Source organism: Peromyscus leucopus, chromosome 7 (genome assembly GCF_004664715.2).
Source record: "Peromyscus leucopus breed LL Stock chromosome 7, UCI_PerLeu_2.1, whole genome shotgun sequence".
NCBI classification, from domain to species: Eukaryota; Metazoa; Chordata; class Mammalia; order Rodentia; family Cricetidae; genus Peromyscus; species Peromyscus leucopus.
Genome location: NC_051069.1, coordinates 36,669,742 through 36,689,092, shown reverse-complemented (window position 1 = coordinate 36,689,092; position 19,351 = coordinate 36,669,742). Strand labels below are relative to the sequence as shown.

The window sequence follows — 19,351 nt, the reverse complement described above, 5'->3', positions numbered from 1 at the left end:
CCAACAATTGAAAGAGGTCATAGGTCTTGGCAGCAAGCACTTTTACCCACTAACCCATCTCCGTGGTTCCCTATTCATCTGATTTTAAAAGCTGAAGACTGAGGCTGGATAGATGGCTCAGCAGTTAAGTGTTGGGGAATATTATTTTAAGGTGTGTTACTTTTGTTTATGTTGCATTTGTTTAACTCTGTGAAGCTGTGTTACTGTGCCTGTCTAAGACACCTGATAGTCTGAAAAAGAACTGAACAGCCAATAGTGAGGCAAAGATAATCAGGGCTGGCAAGCAGAGAGGATATATAGAAGAAGAAATCTGGGAGGAGAGAGGAGCAAGAAGCCAGAGAAAGAGGTGGACCTCAGGGGCCAGTCATCCAGCTATACAGCAAGCCATGGAGTATGAGTAAGATTTACAGATGTAAGAGAACAGGAAAGCCCAGAGGCAAAAGGTAGATGGGATAACTTAAGTAAAGGAAAGCTAGCTAGAAACTAAGCCAAGCTAAGGCTGGGTATTCATACGCAAGAATTTGTCTCCATGTGATTTATTGGGGAGCTGGGTGGCAGACCCCCCAAAAAGAGAAATAAACAACAGCCTACAACAGTTCAGAATGCTTACTGCTCTTGCGATGACGTCATGGAAACTCATCATCATCAGTGGCTCCAGTTCTAGGGCATCTGTCACCCCTCTGGCGTCTAGGTCTTGCACTCATATGATGAGCAAATAGCATGCAGGTGAAACATTCATGTACCTAAAAATAAAAATAATAAATAATTTTAAAAGCTGAGGCCAGATGAGATGACTCAACTGTTAGTATACAGTTAGAGTAAGCAGGAACTCTAAAATGTATAATGTATAAAAAAGGGTAGGGTTCTGATACACTCAGTAGAGAATGCTACTGGGCATGAATCAATGAGTGGCACTATAAAAATGGTTATTGTGATTTTTAATATTTATAGGTATATAAATATTCATGTTTAAATATGTACAAACACTTACTATAACATATTCATGATTCTGAAAGCTTTGATAGTAACCTGAAACAGTAAATAGACTTGTGAATCTGCAGCATGGGGTATGATCACTAGCAGGTTTTCTCGAGTGCAATGTTGTCTACTTTTTCTAAGAAAATCCATTGAAAAAAACATAAAAATAAAAATTCCAGGGGCTGGTGAGGTGGCTCAGAGGTTAAGTGCACTGGCCATTCTTCTAGAGTTTTTTTTTCTTTTTTTTTCAGTATAAATTAAAGTCATTTATTTAGAAGGTGATCACTTTTTTGTCTGAAAGCATGGGTTCTCCAATTAAATGTTTAATGACACTTTTCTTCTTTTTTTAACCTTTTTTATTTAAGTTGTTTTCATTTTACATACCAAACACAGTTCCCCCTCTCTCCCCTTCTCCAGCCCCCCCTCTTCTTCCCCCACTCCCTCATCTACTCCTCGTAGAGGGTAAGGCCTCCCTTGGGGAGTGAACACAAACTGGCAACCCACGTTGGTGCAGGACCAAGCCCCTCCCTGCTGCACCTAGGCTGAGCAAGGCATGGCACCATAGAGAATGGGCTCTAAAATGCCAGTTCACATGGTGACTCACAACCATCTATAATGAGTTCTGGTACCCTCTTCTGGCCTGCAGGCTTACGTACAGGAGGAACACTGTATACATAACAAATAAATAAATCTTAAAAAAATAAAAATTCCAGACAACCCTAATTTCAGAAGCTATAGAACTTATGAGGACTAATACTAAACAGTAGAACTTTCCAGAAGGACAATGAAGTCCATGTGCATGTGAGCACAGCATGGAAATGTTCACTGTGGTTCAGGGAAGAGCACCTTCAGCTTGTGATATCTAATTCTAGTTACTTGATGGTACTGAGGATGTCTGAGAGATTCATCAATCTCTAAGCCATTGTAGCTTTCAAAGTTGGGACAGATTGTTGCCAGGTTGCAGAATTGTGGCAGGTAGAGCCTGGTTGGAGTAAATAGGTGACTGGGGAGTGATAGCTTGTATTGGTCCCTTCCTATTACATTCACCTATGGTTCCTGCATTTGAAGATGAGTTGAACACTTTGATTATACTATATTCTTACCATCATGATAAAAAAAGTCTCTTGATTCATTAGCTGAAATAAACCCTTCCTTCCTCACATTTCGTTGCTTTCCTCAGGTCACAGCAGTAAGAAACTATCTAACACAGGCCCTGGAGTCCATGACAGGGAGAAAAGATGCTGAAGCTCTTGTTTGCTGGTCAGCCTGGCATAAAATGCATCACTAAAGTGAAGGGTGGGTGTTGGGTCTGTCATATGTACTGCTGGAGGACTTACACCTAACTTCAGTGTCTGTCAGTCAGGACACATTTGCTGGAAATGGGTAAGAATAAAGAGAGGAGGTGAGAAAACACTCGATACACTAGTCAGTGCTGCAGATGTGGAGAGAGAGAAGGAAGGAAGCCAGAATCTGAACAAATGGAGAGCATCAGGATGGAAAGAAGCACAGAGCATCTCTCTATCCCCAGCTGAGACACTGAAGCATCAACACATGCTGAGTATGAGGACAGGTGGGTGTCAAGTGTTGGAAGGCTATGGGAGTACAGGGAGACACTGAGGGCTTACCTAAAGTTGAACAGGACACAGTGACCAGGCCTCTAAAGCCTGTTACAGAAAGATTTGTCTTGGTAATACAAATGTACATTCCTTTGTCACACTTAGTGACAGTCTCAGTGAATCACCCATTGGCACAGCTCTGTAACACAAACTGTATCCTGTCACCTAGAGAATTAGAGGAAGAGGCACACAAATACCCGTGGGAAGAATGGCTGACTCAGTAAATGCACAAGGTCACAGCTCCCAGGTGGGAGGTCTATCAGCCACACGGAGATGACTAAGTTGACCTCTTTGCACAGCAGTTCCTCAACCCCCTAGTCTTTCCGAGAGCCATAAATTCCAAAAAGGGCTAAGTGGAACTTTAGAGTCCACATCCTGTTGTCCTTGAGTACATCCATCCAAAGGTCCCCTGAGGAACGCCCAAAGACTCCTCAAAGGGTCTCTGTTCCTTGTCATGGGCTTATTGACCTGACCAAGGGCCAATAGCAACCAGTATAGACACAGAGGAGCTTTCTCCTACTGTTACAGGGAGACACATTCTCTGCTTTCTTGAGAAATTAAGAGGATCACCTTGAGATGTCCCAAGTCTTATAGACCTGCAGAGATTGCCCACAACTCACATTCTTAGTCACTTTTAACCTCATAGCAGTTTCCCCCTTTCTCACAAATCCCTTAAGTATTGAAAGGAACACTGAATACATGTCAGAGGTGAAAATACACAAGCAAGTAAGCACAAGAGGCTCCTTCTGGGCTGAGCTTTTAGCATCAGACAGGAGCTGAGCCAATGAATCTGATCCACCCATAAGAAACAATGGCTAAAACCTGAGCCGCACAAATGCTCTGCTGACCCTAGGGAGGCCCATGACCTTACAATCCGGAATCAGAATGTCTGTCCACCAGCACCAGCTCCACTAACTGCCCTAATGACTTGGATATTTCAGTGCTTGGTCCTCAGTAGGTAGAACTGTTGGAAATGGATTAGGAGACATGGTCTTATTTCACTGGGGATGAGCTCTGGGGTTTACAAAGCCTATGACATTCCTAATCTTTTTCTTTCTTTCTTTCTTTCTTTCTTTCTTTCTTTCTTTCTTTCTTTCTTTCTTTCTTTCTTTCTTTCTTTGTGTGTGTGTGTGTGTGTATGTGTGTGTGTGTGTGTGTGTGTGCATCTCATAAATATAACTCAAGATTTAAGTTCTCAACTACAATTAGAATGCCATGCCTGCCTGTGATGCTGCCATGCTCCCCACAATGATGGTCATGGACTTTTACCCCTCTGAAACTGATCCCACCCAAAATTTAATGCTTTAAAAAAAATAAGTTTCCTTGATCATGGTGTATTTTCATGGTAATAAAAAGTAATTAAGACAGATTCTAAATAGCAGGGATGTTTGTTGTCTTAGGATTGATGAATATATCAATACAATGATGGACAGAAGCCTGATTCACTCAAGATACGCTTTAGCTTTAGCATTCTCCAGTTATTGACCCCAGTACAAGGTTCCTTATATCACACCTGGATATTGGTTGACTCTTCCCTCAGGTACAATGTCTTAGAGATGGTGGTTTGACTCCTGAAGGAGAAACAAAAATTCTACAGATTATATAGCATATACTCACTTTCAGGTGCATACCAGGTTCTATGGATCATATGAGTTTCACCAGGTTGTGTAGTGCACATCTGCTTCCCATGAACACAGTCCTGATTTTTGTAAGAATCTTCAAGCCAGCCCAGACATATTGCCATGTTCCAAGCAGTGTATTTTTAACTCTTAATGGTCACAGTGCCCAAGAAATTCCTCAGGCCAAAGCTTCTGCAGTTATTATTCAAATTCTGGCATAATATCATGTTTATATTTTATATCTGTATAGAATTTGTTTATATATCTAATATAAACATTCTGGCATTCTGTTGTTCATTGGTTGTAAGACATCACAGTGACTCTGCATGTGCTAACTTTTCAAAGAGAGGGAGGTCCTGACATCTCAATCTTTAGCATCTTTCCACTCCATTCTTTGCTCATCAATATAAGTCTCTGTGTAAGGCAGAGGTAACTTCAGCTAATCTAACTTGGTTGTTGTATATGCCACATAATTGCCCAAGTATGTATAGTGGGAATAGACTTGCAATCTGAACTGTGGCCATGTCTTCTAGCACACTAAATCTTGTTGACCATTTTAAGTTTACTTTTTTTTTAATATCTTGTTCCTGGTACAAGGACAGATGTTTCAAGAATGTCTCAGAGCCTCATAAAGAGACCTCTGGCTTCTTTATGTGTATCAACAACCTCCAAGGTATAAAGAAGACCTTCAAGTAGATAAGGATATCTCCCTAAAAGCAGGAGGATAGTATGTTTAGGAATTTTCTGGGGAAGCTTAGAAACAATACTTCAGGGAGAAGGCATAAATGATTCATAAGAAATTTTCCATCAATCCAATGTCCCCAAATTGTACAAATATTAAAAGTCCCCCAAGTATGCAATAGGTGGAGATGAAAACCAAAGGTGGCATGGTGGACATCATGCAGCTCAGCTTAGCTGGATCTTTGTCAAGCAGCTGTGCTGGCTTTATGACTTTTGTCACTCATATCAGATATGGCTGTGCCAATCGTATAGGACATGGGGATTGAACTCAGGCTATCTGAACTGATAGCAAGTGTCTTTCCCCAATGAACCATCTTAGTGGTGATCTCATTGTCACTTTAAAAACTGTGCCAATGCATTCAAGACTACTTCCTACTTTCTCTTCTAGCAGGTTCAGAGTAGCTGGATTTATGTTGAGGTCTTTGATCCACTTGGACTTAAGTTTTGTGCATGGTGACAGATATGGATCTATTTGCAGCCTTCTACATGTTGATATCCAGTTATGCCAGCACCATTTGCTGAAGATGCTTTCTTTTTTCCATTGTACACTTTTGGCTTCTTTGTCAAAAATCATATGTTCATAGGTGTGTAGATTAATGTCAGGGTCTTCAATTCGATTCCATTGGTCCACATGTCGGTTTTTATGCCAATACCAAGCTGTTTTTATTACTGGAGAGATCAGGAATACAGGGAACACACCTAAACATAATAAAGGCAATTTACAGCAAGTCAACAGCCAACATCAAATTAAATAGAGAGAAACTCAAAGCAATTCCACTAAAATCAGGAACAAGGCAAGGCTGTCCACTCTCCCCATACTTATTCAATATAGTACTTGAAGTTCTAGCGAGAGCAATAAGACAACATAAGGAGATTAAGGGGTTACAAATTGGAAAGAAAGAAGTCAAGCTTTCCCTATTTGCAGATGACATGATAGTATACTTGAGTGACCCCAAAGATTCAACCAAGGAACTGATACAGCTTATAAACACCTTCAGCAACATAGCAGGATACAAGATCAACTCAAAAAAATCAGTAGCCCTCCTATGTACAATTGACAAAGAAGCTGAGAAGGAAATCAGAGATACATCTCCCTTTACAATAGCCACAAATGACATAAAATACCTCGGGGTAACACTAACCAAGCAAGTGAAGGACCTATATGACAAGAACTTTAAGTCCCTGAAAAAAGAAATTGAAGAAGATGTCAGAAAATGGGAAGATCTCCCATGCTCATGGCAATTTTACCAAAAGCAATTTACAGATTCAATGCAATTCCCATCAAAATACCAACACAATTCTTCACAAACCTGGAAAGAATAATACTCAACTTCATATGGAAAAACAAAAAACTCAGGATAGCCAAAAGAATCCTGTACAATAAAACAACCTCTGGAGGCATCACGATCCCTGACTTCAAGTTCTACTATAGATTTTGTTTTGTTCTAGCATCCTTGATGCAACCAGAACTACCAGCCTAAGAACAGTCTGTCATATGCCTCTAGATTCTTAAAAATTGGGTTATGGGTTAATGAGTAAAAATGATAACTCTGTTTATCAATGATGTCAAAACTTGAGGCAAAATGATTGGAAATGATAACTGTTTTGCCATAATTTACTAATCATGACTAAAAGGTGAGCAAGAGGAAGTGAAACACATGTCTACAACCAAACATGATATGATCTATGTTTTGAAACAACATGAATGTATCCCTGCTTACTAAATTCAATATAAATAAAGAAGCATTCTGGCTAGCAGTCAGATTCTTCACACCACCATGGCCTGGCTCACCTCCTTCCCTTGCCAACTCCTTACATCCTCTGCTGGACCTGTCTACTACTAGGGATGGCTCCCAGTACATGATGGAAGAGGAAATCTGACTTCTGCAAGTTTACCTCTGATTTCCACAGTCCTGAAGTAGCAATTCTGTGCTCACTCCCCACATACGCACACTCAATATCTTACTATGATAAAAATACAATGAAAGCAGGTAATCACATCATTTACACACAGTAAAATTGATGGACTTTTAGCCACACCACCTTCTACAATTCAGCATGTATAAGCCTGCTGCTAATAATCACCACCAGCTCATGGATCACACCACACAGAGTGGACAAGCCCTCCCATATATATATATGTCATTCATTAAGGAAATGTCCTTCAGACTTGCCTACACCCAGATCTCATGTAAGCATTTTCTCAATAGAGGTTCTCTCCTTCCAGATAACTAATTCATGCTAAACTGACATAAAAATAGTCAGCATATCTACTATTAAAGTAGAACTTAATCTGTGATTTAACTCTAGTAGCATGCTTTTCATGAAGCTGAGTGTACCACCGTTTGGTGCATATATGTTTATCTTAAACATGACTAGCTTAGTAATGTCTTCCCGGTTAATTGTTCCCATGGTTAGAAAGAAGTGCCCTTAATATTTTCTCATTAGTTTTATTATGCACTCTATTTTTCTTGAAGGTGAATCTCTGTGAGCTCCAGGACAATCTAGTTGACATATAGAGTTCTAGGCCAGACAGGGCTACCTAGAGAGACCCTGTCCCAGGAAAAAAAGGTTATTAAAAACTGTTGATGCGATCTTTGGCAGCAATTAACCATGCAGCTCACACACGATTGAGCCAGTATGATAATGAGTATTCAGAGACGGGTAATTCCTGGGGGGCACTCACCAACCTAAGACAGAGAACCTGTGTGGCCTAGGCAGGCGTCTCCATGACAGGTAAGGTGACCTGCTGACATCCCATGCAACCCAAGTCAGAAGCTCATTTTTTAATAAAAGGGGGACCTACAGGGCCCTGGCCCCCATTTTGGGTAACTGTTGCCTTGCTTGTGGACCTTAACCTTGATATCCTCCCAATGCTAATTCCCTGCCAGGTTCCACCCTCCTGAATGCCTAAGGGAAGTTCCTTGTCTGTGTATCCCGAATAATGGGCATTAACAGCTTAGATGCAAGATTGTAAAACATCAGTAGCGAACTTCTGCCCTCCGGGGTCCTCCCATTGTGCTGTAAGCCTGTAATTAAGACCTCCTACCACCTTCAAGAAATGACATTCAACATTTAAAATTACATATATATATATATATATATATATATATATATATATATATATATATATATATATTCTGTGCTCACTCCCCACATACGCACACTCAATATCTTACTATGATAAAAATACAATGAAAGCAGGTAATCACATCATTTACACACAGTGTCATTGCCCAATGACAGAGAAATGGATGAGATCTACATGAACAGCCTGGACATGAGTGGGGGTAATGAAGGGCAAGGGTGGAGGGAAAGAGAGCTTGGGGGAGCGGGAGATCCCAGCTGGATCAAGAACAGAGAGGGAGAACAAGGAATAGGAGACCATGGTAAATGAAGACCACATGAGAATAGGAAGAAACAAAGTGCTAGAGAGGCCCACAGAAATCCACAAAAATACCCCCACAATAGACTGCTGGCAATGGTCGAGAGACAGCCCGAACTGACCTACTCTGGTGATGGCATGGTCAAACATCCTAATAGTTGTGCCAGAAACCCCATCCAATGACTGAGGGATCTGGATGCAGACATCCATGGCTAGGCCCGGGGTGGAGCTCCAGGAGTCTAATTAGCGAGAAAGAGGAGGATTTATATGAGCAAGAATTGTTGAGACCAAGGTTGGATAAAGCACAGGGACAAATAGCCAAATGAATAGAAACACATGAACTATGAACCAAAGGCTGAGGGGCTCCCAACTGGATCAGGCCTTCTGAATGGGTGAGACAGTTAATTGGCTTGATCTGTTTGGGAGGCATCCAGGCAGTGGTACCAGGTCCTGTGCTCATTGTATGAGTTGGCTGTTTGAAACCTGGGGCTTATGCAGGGTCGCTAGGCTCAGCCTGGAAGGAGGGGACTGGACCTGCCTGGACTGAGTCTACCAGGTTGATCTCAGTCCTCCAGTCCTTGGAGGAGGCTTTGCCCTGGAGGAGGTGAGAATGGGGAGTGGTCTGGGGGGAAGGGGAGGGGGGCGGTAGGTGGGAGAACAAGGGAATCCGCGGCTGATATGTAGAACTGAATTGTATTGTAAAATAAAATTTAAAAACTGAGGGCTGGAGTCCCACTGGTGGGGCTGGCCCAGGGCGCTGTGCCCTTGCTAGGCTCTCTCCAACCCCTGCGCACTGGCCAAGGGCTGAGCTGGGTCCTCACCCAGTGGCGGGCCCTGCTGGGTGAAGGCGCTGGGTGAGCCGCTGAGCGCCGGCAGCTGCGAAGGCTGGAGGAGCCCCACTACACCGGGGTGGGAGAGTCGCTGTTCGAGCTGCAGTTGCAGCTTTTCTGGACCTGGCTGCTCCAATGGATCCCGCTCTGGATGGCCCCCAACACCATCACCCTCATCGGCCTCGCCATCAACCTGGTCACCACACTAGTGCTCATCTTTTACTGCCCCTACAGTCACGGAGGAGGCACCATACTGGACTTACTTTTTATGTGCCCTGGGACTCTTCATCTACCAGTCACTGGATACCATTGATGGGAAGCAAGCCAGAAGGATAAACTCTTGTTCTCCTTTAGAACTGTTTGATCATGGCTATGACTCTCTTTCCACAGTATTTATGGCCATTGGAGCTGCGGTTGCTGTCCACCTGGGAACACATCCTGATTTGTTGTTTTTCTGCTCCTTTATCGGGATGTTCATGTTTTACTGTGCTCATTGGCAGACTTACGTCTCAGGGGTGCTGAGATTTGGAAGAGTGGATGTAACTGAGATTCAGGTAGCTTTGGTGATCATCTTTATATTGTCTACATTTGGAGGAGCAACAATGTGGGACTATACGATACCTATTCTAGAAATTAAACTGAAGATCTTTCCAGTTCTTGGAGTAGTAGGGGGAGCAATATTTCCCTGTTCAAATTATTTCCATGTGATCCTCCATGGTTGTGTTGGCAAGAAAGGATCTGCTATTGCAGGTTCCAGTGTCTTATCACGTGGACTCCACATAGGATTAATCATTATATTGGCAATAATGATCTATAAAAAGTCTGCAACAAATGTGTTTGAAAAACACCCTTGCCTTTATACCTTAATGTTCGGATGTGTCTTTGCTAAAGTTGCACAAAAATTGGTGATAGCTCACATGACGAAAAGTGAACTCTATCTTCAAGATACTGTCTTTGTTGGTCCGGGTCTCATGTTTTTAGACCAATACTTTAATAATTTTGTAGATGAATATGTTGTTCTATGGATAGCAATGGTCCTTTTTTCATTTGATATTATGATATACTTTAGTTCTTTGTGCCTGCAAATTTCAAGACACCTTCATCTAAAAATCTTCAAGACTTCATATCAACAAGCACCTGAACAGGTTCACAAGCATATTGACTGACTAGTAGCCCAAGGAAAAGAGGAGAAGCAGTTAGGGGAACCTATGTGTGAAGGAAATCCCCCTATGCAGGAGTCTTGTATATTATCTATAAGGTTATGTTTAAATGTAAAACATAAATCTAGTAGTTTCCATTATGTCTGTCAGTAATGAATCCCTCTTGTCATTAACATATTTTATCACTGACATCAATATAATATAATGTCTGTATTAGAAACAAGAACAAAAAATATATTTGAATACTACAGACAATAAGAAATTGAACCCCAATAATTTAAATAAGCACTGTGTCTATAAAATATCTATAGGACTTGGGGTTTTGACTGCCAAAGGATTATACAAATATTCAGAACTTAAAAATAGTTCTAGCTTTCTTGGCAGTGACATTTGATTGATGAAAGTTGAAAAGTGAGCTCAAATATTAAGTATATAACAATAATACTATAATTGAGTCAAGTGATACACTGAGAAATATTTTTATATAACAGCCATTATTTAAAAGAGGTATGCTAATTATAGAAAGATATAATTGAGTCTACTATCTAGAATTTAAAACAGTGGTTATGGGAATTTTGTTGTAATTTGTACTTACTAAAAGGAATCTGTTCTATCAGTTCGGCATAATGTGAAACTTTGAGGGTAACTGTAGCTAGAGTTTTCCTGCCTTGTCCACAGTCAGGACAAATCTCTGTCACCTGCCAGTCCCACAGCAAGTAAACCAAGTAAACACAGAGACTTATATTGCTTACAAACTGTATGGCCGTGGCAGGCTTCTTGCTAACTGTTCTTATAGCTTAAATTAATCCATTCCCATAAATCTATACCTTGCCATGTGGCTCATGGCTTACTGGCGTCTTCACATGCTGCTTGTCATGGTGGTGGCTGGCAGTCTCCTTCCACCTTCCTATTCTTTCTTTTCATCTCTGTTAGTCCTACCTATACTTCCTGCCTAGCCACTGGCCAATCAGTGTTTTATGTACTGACCAATCAGACAACAGATTTGACATACAGACCATCCCACAGCAGGTAACCTTGTGCCTTAGTAGTCCAAGTAAAAAAATTCACTTCCATGAAAAAAAATGGACCTTAAGTCCCCAAAGGAAGACAAAAAGTAGCTAAAATAATTGACAGGAAATTAGTAACTTAGAAAAAAACAAGGGTCAGTTATTCAACACTAAGCACATTAAGTACTGATTGTTTTTTCTATTCTAGTTGAAAAATGCTTAAGATTTTCTTTATAAATACTAGAATTATCTTAACACTCTTCAGACCTTATGACCCATATGACCTTATTTCTAATTTCATACAAAAGTTCCATAGGGTATATGCCATATGATGAAATAATCAAATACACATGTACTTTAAGTATTCCAAACAAGAAAAGGAGATTTTTTTAAGTATATATTTCTGAAAAGGTAAAAATATGTGAATACAGAGAAAACACTCTGAAGTACTTACATTGCCTCTCTAACGCCTGGTAAACTTCTGAAAGATCTTAAAAGTTTGAATGATACTTAAGGTTTATGTTCCATGTTGCAGACATAGCTAAGTGGAAGAATGAATGCTTAGCATGGGTGAGGCCCTGGCTTGACCCACCAGCAACACTGTGTGCCCCCCCCCAAAAAAAAGTATTTATAAAGAATTGAACTGTCCTTTTAATGTCAAAGCTAATGGTAGAAGGGTAATTGCCTCCTAGAAGATAAAAAGATACTGTTATATAGACTGTTTAAAAGGGTGGGCTATGAACAAAAGTAAATTGTTGCTTTCCTTCAAATGGGATGTTTTGTTGTTCTGAATGATTCATTGAAGGCAGTTTCAGCAAAACTAGTAAGTTTAACTGACTTCAAAGAAATGTTGAAGCAATTCAACATGTATGAAATTGAGTTTAAGTTTCTCTGTATAAATGCCTATTTTAAAAGTTAAAAAGTTGAAGTTTGGAAATGAATGTGAAATCAAGCTTCAGTATATTTACCAAATTTACAATGGAAAAGGCAACTAGGTAATTCATATTTGAAAACAGATATGAAATACTTAGACCACAAATAACTTTAGCTGTGTTTGTGATAATACTTTTAATCATTACTAAGGGCATGTGTCATTTAAGTACAGACCAGCCCAATTAAATGGTATCTTGTTGACCTTGAAATATTCATAAATATATGTATTAAAAATTAATACTGAATTATATTTTCAGGTGTATTAATGATTTTAGCATTTATAATTAATTGCAAGACACACTAAAATTCTTTTTAATAAACTGTATAGTAGATTCATATTTTAGAATTGGCGATCTATTGTTTTAGTAAACATAAAGATGTACACATTAAAAAAAACTGAGGGCTGATGAGATGATTCAATGTGTAAGGGAACTACTTTCTAAGCCTGACCACCTAGTGTCAGTTTCTCAGAACTAACATGGTGGAAGGGGTGCATTAGCTCCTAGAACTTCTCTTAGGAACTCTACACATGGGCAGGTGAACGGGCACATTCTCACACATGAATAAATAAGGGTAAAATAAATTTAATTGAACAGAATCTAAGAACACATACTGAACAGTGAAATCAATTTTATAAGGCAATCAATGTTTTGCACAACATCCAATGTAAAATAAATGTATGCATGTAGAATAGGAACAGTATCCAATGAATGTTATGTAGACATCAGGGTCTGAGGCTGGAGGTATGATTCAACAGGAGAAGGCTTGATGACATGTTCCAGGACTATAACTCAATGGACAGCTCTGAAAAAAATGATTTTCAATATTTGTAATATATAATTGTGTTTAAATATATACAAACACATGTCATGACCTATTCATGTTTCTAAGGCTTTGAAATGTCCACTGACAGTGTAAGAAGCTCTGTCTTGAGGATGGGATCATTAGCAGTGTTTCCTCTAGACAGCAAGGCCTACATTTTCTAGGCTGAGCATAAAATCTATGGAAATTAGAAAAATAAACATCCCAAACAACCCCAACTTCAAAAACTATGGAATGTACTAAAGTAAAGCTGAGGAGCAGAGCTTTCCAGAAGGACAATGAAGCACATGTGTGAGTGAACAGAGAGTGGAGATGGACACTGTGCTATAGGAGCTCCTTCACCCAGGATGCCTCACCCTCGTCACTCGATGGCACTGAGGATGTCTGAGGGATTCCACACCTCTGAGTGTGTCTGTGATAACATTTCCTGAGATGATTAGCATGTGAGGTCTCTGATCTAACAATGCATTTTAACATTTTACAGAATGTTAAAACATGGGGGAATTTTCTTGAGGAGTCTGGTTGGAGGAAGTAGGTAACCAGGGCTGTTTCCTTGGGTACTGTTATCTTTTCTTGATTTCTTCCTATTTTACTCCACTGTGCTTCCCACAGGCCATGAGTTTAAAAGCTCTGTTCTACTGCATCCTCCCACCATGATGGAGGAAACCTCTGAAATCAAGAGATAAAATGAATCCTTCCTCCTTCCATTGTTTTACTCAGGTTACAGCAGTGAGAAACTTCATAATATATGCCCTACATTCTCTGAAGAAGAATGGAGTTAGATGCTGGAGGTCTTGTTTGCTGGCCAGCCTGGCAGAAAAGGCATCACTGAAGTGAAGCTTCATTAAAGGTAGGTGTCGGGGCTGTCATAGTCACAGGGAAACCAGCCCCTAACCACAGCATTTATCAGTTAGGACAGATGTTGTAAGAAGGTAGCAATCAAGAGAGGAGAGGGAGAGTGTGTTACATGTCAGTCAATGCTGAAAGGATGGAGGGGGGAAAGGAAAGAAATAAGAATCCTAGAAATGGAGAGAGACAATTCAACTGTCAAAATGTCAACATCTGATGCTAAGTAAAGACAGGTGTCAGGGTCTTGGCAGCACTGGACATTGATGGTCCAGTGTTGTGAGGCTACTAGAGGCCAGGGAAGGGATAAGGGCTTACCTAAGTAGAACAGGCCATGAAAGGACCACGCCTTATATCCTGTTACACAAAGAATGCGAATCGCAGCATGAAAGATGAAAATGAACTTTTCTTGTGTAGTAGTAGTCAATAGCATTGCTGCAGTAACTACTACATTTCTGAACTGCAATATAACGGCTACCTGCAGAGGAAGAAAGGCAAAAGGGAAACCATAAATATTTTGGAATGAATCATAACTTCATCAATGAAAAGATACAAGATCCCTGGAAAATGGTCAATCATTCATCTGTTAATTTTTCACATGGACAGTACTCTATTCACAAAGGTGCTGAGCAGAATTTTAGTGAATATATCCTTTCATCAATGAGTATATTCACCTATGAATACCTGAAGATCATCAAGAACACTCCTCCACTGTTGGTGGGAGTGCAAATTTTACAGCCACTTTAGAAATCAGTATGGCAGTTTCTCAGAAAATTGAGAATCAACCTACCTTAAGACCCAATGATACCACTCTTGGGCATGTAGCCAAGGGGTGCTCAATCATATGACAAGGACACATGCTCAACTATGTTCATAACAGCATTATTTGTAATAGCCAGAACCTAGAAGCAACCTAGATGCCCTTCAACTGATAAATGAAAAAAGAAAATGTGATACTTATCCACAGTGGAGTATTACTCAGCTGTAAAAAATGACATCATGAAATTTGCAGGCAAATGGTGAAACTTGAAAATATCATCCTGAGTGAGGTAACCCAGACTTAGAAAGACAAACATGGTATGTACTCACTCCAAGTGAATACCAGATGTAAAGCAAAGGATAACCAGACTACAACCTACAGCTCCAGAGAATCTAGGAAACAAGGAGGACCCTAAAAGGGATGTACAGATCACCTAGGGAAGGGGAAGCAGAGGAGATCCACATGAGTAAACTGGGGATGGGGAGGCATTAGAGGGTAGGGAATGGGGATGAGAATGCAAGGAAACGGGATGGTTGAGCTGGGAGACATATGGAGTGGGAGAGCAATGAAAATGATATCTTGATAGAGGGAGACATTATGGGGTAAGGGAGAAACCTGGTGCTTGGGAGATTCCCAGGAATCCACAACGATGACACCAGATTAGTCTACTAGCAATACTGGAGAGGGTGCCTGAAATGGCCTACCCTGGTCATCAGATTGGTGAATACCCTGTCATCATGGAGTCTTCATCCAGTAACTGATGGAAGTAGATGCAGAGATCCACAAAGAAACACCAGGCTGAGCTCTGGGAGTAGTCCAGTCAAAGAGAGAGTGGGAAGAGGGATTATATGAGCAAGGGGTGGGGGGTCAAGATCATGATGGGGAAAATCTACAGAAACAACTGAACCAAGCTCATAGGAACTCACGAACTTCAGACCACCAGCTGTGGAACCTGCATGGAATCGAACTAGACCCTCTACATAGAGAAGCAGTTGTGTAGCTGGGTCTGTTTGAGGGGCCCCTGGCAGTGGGATCAGGATCTATCCCTGGTGCATGAGCTGGCTTTCTGGATCCCATTACCAATGATCAGACACCTTGCTCACCCTTGATGCAGAAGGGAGGGGCTTGGCCCTGCATCAACTGAATGTACCAGATTTATCTGTCTCTCCATGGGAGAACTTACCCTGTTGGAGGAGAGGAGGAGGAGGGGGTAGGGGGCAGCGAAGGCCAGGGTGGGGGGAGCGGGATGAGGGATGAGAGGGGGATCTGTGGTTGGTATGTAAAATGAATTTTAAAAAATTTTTAAAAAGAGAGCCTTCAAAAATTATTATTTATCTTAATTGATTTATTTATTTAAACTATCATTATTGGAAATCAATACCTGAAGCAGACGAGCCCTTTCCTACTTTTATACAGAAATACATTCTCCCACACTTTCAATCTCTGCTCCTGAATGTGAGGAAGGCTACATTCCTCAAGGGCAAGCAAGATCAATCTGAAACCTCCAAATCCTCACGTACCTCTAGAGAGTTTCAGTAGGAGACACTTCTCGCCTTCTTTTGTTTCACAGGTTGCTTTTGACTTACACTTCTTGAAGGGTGGAAATTCTGTACACTTGACACATTTCAGAGCTGAAAAGGCAAAACCAGGTGTAAGAGGTTTATTCAATGATAGAGAAAAAGCCCGAGCTGACATACTCTGGTAATCAGATGGCCGAACACCCTAACTGTCATGATAGAACTCTCATCCAGCGACTGGTGGAAGCAGATGCAGAGATCCATGACTAAGACCCAGGTGGAGTTCCAGGAGTCCAGTTGGCGAGAGAGAGGAGGGATTATATGAGCAAGAGATATTGAGACCATGATTGGAAAAAGCACTGGGATAAATAGCCAAACTAGTGGAAACACATGAACTGTGAACCAATTGCTGAGGAGCCCCCATGGAACTGGATCAGGCCCTCTGCATAAGTGAGACAGTTGATTAGCTTGAACTATTTAGGAGGCCCCCAGGCAGTGGGACCAGGACCTGTCCTTAGTGCATGAGCTGGCTTTTTGGAACCTGGGGCCTATGCTGAGACATTTTGCTCAGCCTTGGTGTAGGGAGGAGGGGACTGGACCTGTCTCAACTGAATCTACCAGGCTGAGCTGAATCCCCAGGGGAGACTTTGCCTTGGAGGAGGTGGGAATAGAGGGTGTATTAGGGAGAAATGCTAGAGGTTGGGAGGAGGGAGGACAGGGGAATCCATGGATGATATGTAAAATTAAATTAATTATAAAATAAAAATATAAAAAAGAGGTTTATTCAGGGTCAGCGTCAAGCATTGTACTGTGGCCCAAAAGAAGAAACAATGACCAGGGCAAGACTGGGTTGTATGTTGTGATGACCCCTGCATGACTCTGGAAAGGGATGCCTTCAGGACAGCAAAAAGATCTCTCCACTCTAAATCCTGAGAATGGACAGATTAGAACGATGAATATCAAAGATCTGATGTGGGTTGCCTGTGCCAACCCCATGGAGTTGGACAGACTCTCCCAGTTTCTCATTGTTATCCTATCAAGAACTGTACAACCGAACTTTCAACCTACATTTAGGACCATGAACAATTAAGCAAGAGAAACTGAAAATGTTGCAGTATAAAGAAAGTGAAATAAAGAAGAAAAAGACAAGTAATTTGAGGAAGGACCAGGACCAGGAAAGTAGGAAATAGGAGGAAGAGAAAAGGACTATGGTGGTCAGATCAGAGGCAAGGGCACAGGGGAATGTACAGGTATGGGAATGAAGGATTCACAACTAAACACAGTCAGGCCCTATCTCCTGCTGCTCCTTTCCCCAAGGCACAGCACATTAAGGTAATCAGATGTCTGCTCACCAGCCTTGGCCCCGACCATCTGCCAGGATCTCACCTTGCAGCAAGCCCACCAGCAAAGAAGGGCCTGGCAGGAGCAGAGGGAGGTACTCTCCCATTGCAATGGGATCCTAGGATCAGAGACCAGCAGAGAGGCCCATGCCATTTTCTGCCTAGATGTGATGCCCACTTCACAAGGCAGAATTCATTCTTGTACTACTATCCTAGCCAAAACTCTGTGACTGGCTAGATTAAAAGTCCTATAGAGAACCCAATGTCATTCTGCTAAATGAACATAGTGATGTACTGTCCCCCTAAATTATTATATTTTTTGCCAATAAATTAGTGTGTCTCTTAACCCTTATCAGCAAAGCTTGCTTTTTTCGATGAATGGCAGTTAGTACAGAGACACAAAACTGGTCAACATGCAGGGAATAAGAGACTATGGGGTGCTCAACTCTAGGTGATACATCTGTATCACACCTGTTACCCTACAAGACTCAGAGGTCATCACAGAGGAAGTGCCAGAAAGCTTACAGGCACAGAGAGTGGACATCTGCAGAAAAACAGAGTTGGCAGACATGGCAGCTCTCTGCACATGTGAACTCAGAGGCTCTACCTGCTGCACAAGACATGCACAAGATTAAGACGCCCAAATTCCTGGCATGGATGACAGGGGGTCATGATGTTCCACTCCTAGAAGAGAAGCTACTGGCATTTGATGGAAGGGAAGAGACTTCTATTTTTTCAGGCATGGGATCCACAAGAAGCTACCCATGCTCCAGTAGACTGCATTACACCCCTGGACAAATAGTCAATGTTGTGTGACTCAGTGGACTTAAATACACAGCACACGCAGTTGGGAGGAGAAACTGGTAGGGTTAGATGCGAAACAAAATGAAGGAGACAGAAGGAGGTGATTTGATAAAAATGCATACACATGTACGAAAGTCTCAATCACTATAAAAAGAAAATAAAGCTCACAAACTTAGTAGCATTCATTTTTCAATGCTCTTTTATGGAAAAAATCAATACTAATTGGAAATTCCAAATATTAAATTTGGGAATTCTAAAATCAATTGGAATTTGCCTTCAAGATTCTTCAGATGCAGATCTTCCCCTACAGCCTTCCTCACCACCCATCCCTTTGTGGTGGAGGCCACAAACTCACCTCAGCCACCAACTCCAGGAGGCATTTTCTGGAAATGCTCCAGCACTGCCAGCCCAAAGTCCAGGTAGGTGATCTTCACTCTCCCTCTGTTCTCCAATGCCAACCCCCAGTCGTATCCCCAGCTTGTAGCAGAACACCTGCTATGTATGCTCTGTCCTCTCTGCCCCATTCCCAGGGGTGTATGTATGCAGATCCTGGTGGCAACCCAATTTCCTCCCTCCTGTGGACCCTCTCAATGACCCCTCCTTCTAGCCCATCCTTATTCCTTAGGGTCAGCTCCCAATACCTAGAAATACATTCATCCCTGGATCACCAGTGCCCATGGATGACAGGATCTCAGGAGCATTTTTTTTAAAAATAAGCAATGCACAGCCACCATTGTCTCAAAGGAACCACAGAGGGCAACAGAAATCACTGAATGGAACACCTATCCAACAAACACAAGACAGATATCAGCACCTAGAATTACAATCATCCCACACCCAGATAACTAAATACCAACCTAAACACACACACACACACACACACACACACACACACACACGCACAAACACACAAAAACAACCAGGACAATATGTCTCCACTAGAGTCCAACCCCCCTACAGTAGGCCAGAGAAATGTAATATACCTGATGCACA

General features: G+C 41.5%; 1 pseudogene; it reads left to right on the top strand.

The window, feature by feature from the left end:
* The first annotated feature begins 2,572 nt into the window (after positions 1-2,572).
* On the top strand, positions 2,573-10,398 carry LOC114699744 (annotated as a pseudogene).
* Positions 10,399-19,351: the final 8,953 nt, after the last annotated feature.